General features: G+C 47.4%; 1 pseudogene; it reads left to right on the top strand.

The window, feature by feature from the left end:
- The first annotated feature begins 1,534 nt into the window (after positions 1-1,534).
- On the top strand, positions 1,535-1,636 carry LOC132643254 (5S ribosomal RNA; annotated as a pseudogene).
- The last annotated feature ends 777 nt before the right edge of the window (positions 1,637-2,413 follow it).

The raw sequence follows: 2,413 nt of genomic DNA, 5'->3' as shown, positions 1-2,413 counted from the left end.
ACCGCTACCTCGGAGACGGCAAGGTAGAGAAAAAGCTGCTCGTCCGCTTTTGGTGTGTGCAGTAGCGGCGGGCTGGACAAGTACCTTTTCAATTCTTGCAAAGCACTTTGACACTCCGGTGTCCAAACGAAGTCGTTCTTCTTTCTTAGTAAGGAGAAAAATCGGTGACTCTTATCCGAGGACCTCGCTATGAAATGACTTAGCGCCGCTAGCCTTCCGGTGAGCCTCTGCACTCCTTTGACGTTATTCACCACCTCAATATCCTCGATGGCTTTGATCTTATCCGGGTTGATTTCAATCCCCCGGTTTGACACCATGAAACCCAAAAATATACCAGACCAGACCCTGAAGGCACATTTTTCCGGGTTAAGCTTCATGTTATACTTGCGGAGTACATCGAAGGTTTCCTGCAAATGCTTTAAATGGTCCTATGTTTCCAGGGACTTGACCACCATGTCGTCAATATAAACTTCTATTGTTTTCCCTATTTGTTCTTCGAACATTCCATTAACTAGGCGTTGGTAAGTTGCACCGGGATTTTTTAATCCAAAAGGCATGACATTGTAACAGTAAGTCCCATACCGGGTGATAAAGGATATTTTCTCTTGATCCTCCGGGTGCATCCGGATTTGGTTATACCCGGAGTAAGCATCGAGAAAACTTAACATCTCATGCCCGGCCGTCGCATCGATCATTCTATCGATGTGAGGCAACGGAAATGAATCCTTCGGGCATGCTTTGTTTAGATCCTTATAATCAACGCGCATTCGAAATTTATTACCTTTTTTCAGCACCACTACTACGTTAGCTAGCCAATCCGGGTATTTTACCTCCCGGATAGAGCCTATTTTTAAAAGCTTCGTTACCTCATCCTTTACGAAGGCGTGTTTTGCCTCTGCCATGGGCCTTCTCTTCTGCTTCACCGGGGGAAACCTCCCGTCTAAGCTGAGCTTGTGAGTTGTTACTTCTAGTGACACACCTGTCATATCTATATGGGACCATGCGAAGCAATCGGCATTAGCTCGAAGAAATTTAATTAACTTGTTCCTGAGCTCCGAGGTTAACCCCGTGCCCAGGTATACCTTTCTGTCCGGTAGATATTCGAACAAGGTGATTTGCTCCAACTCCTCTACTGTTGACTTGGTTGCATCCGAGTCATCCGGCAAGACGAATGATTTGGGTACACCAAAATTATCCTCTTTATATCCCGGATCCAACCCCGTGTGCTTTAGTTGCTATTTGGTGTCCTTGCCCCCGGTTGAATCTTCTTCTTTTTGATCCGATTTTTTGGGCAGAGGTGTCGCTTCCTCGACCTTGAACATCTCCCTTGCAGCGGGCTGTTCACCTCAGATGGTTTTTATCCCCTCCGGGGTCAGGAATTTCAGCAGCTGATGTAATGTCAACGGCACGACCCTCATGCTATGTATCTAAGGTCTACCCAGCAATGCATTATACTTCATATCTCCTTCGATTACATAGAACACCGTTTGCTGGATAGTGCCATCAATGTTGACCGGCAAAGAAATCTCCCCCTTCATACCAGCACTAACGCACCGGATCCCATCAGAACTCTGAAGTTAAGCGTGCTTGGGCGAGAGTAGTACTCGGATGAGTGACCCCCTGGGAAGTCCTCATGTTGCATCCCTCCTTTAGTGGTTTCGCTCGCCATGTTAAACCCGCTGAGCACCCGGGCTACCGGCATGATCTGATCGAGTAGCCTTAGCTGTTCGATCACTCTCCACCGGATGATGTTGGCCGAGCTACCTGGGTCAATCAAAATACGTTTAACTTGTGATTTAAAAATAAGTATAGAAATTACCAATGCATTGTGCGGTTGAATGATTCCTTCTGCATCCTCGTTGCTGAAAGAGATGGAACCCTCGGGTAAGTAATCCCGGCTGCGCTTCTCATGCACAATAGAAACCTTCATACGTTTCATCACCGGTCCTCGTGGGGTATCGGTACCCCCGTTTTTCATGTTGATTATATGCTGAGGTTCTATTGGTTCGGCCCGTTTATGAGATTCCCTTTCCTTGTAGTGACCTTTAGCTCGTTCACTTAGCAATTCTCGGAGATGGACATTCTTCAGTAAGAGAGCCACCTCTTCTCTTAGCTGGCGACAATCCTTAGTTCTGTGTCCATGGGTTCCGTGATATTCACACATCACGCTCGGGTCCCGTTGGCCCGGGTCTGACCTTAGTGGTCTCGGCCATCTCGCTTCCCCAATACGACCAATAGCCGAGACGTGGTTCGAATTGTTGACTTTGAAGTTATACTCCGATATCCTTGACAAGTCTTTGTTGCAGGTCGAGCTTCCAGCATCGCTCCTAAATGAGAGACCTCGACTGTTCGACGGGTACTCGGCCCGTTTATCACCCCGACTGGAGAATTGACTCAGGCCAACCCTTGATTT

The sequence above is a fragment of the Lycium barbarum genome, chromosome 5 (assembly GCF_019175385.1).
Source record: "Lycium barbarum isolate Lr01 chromosome 5, ASM1917538v2, whole genome shotgun sequence".
Taxonomy (NCBI): Eukaryota; Viridiplantae; Streptophyta; class Magnoliopsida; order Solanales; family Solanaceae; genus Lycium; species Lycium barbarum.
Note: the sequence above shows the minus strand (reverse complement) of the source record. Positions and strands in the feature narration are given on the sequence as shown.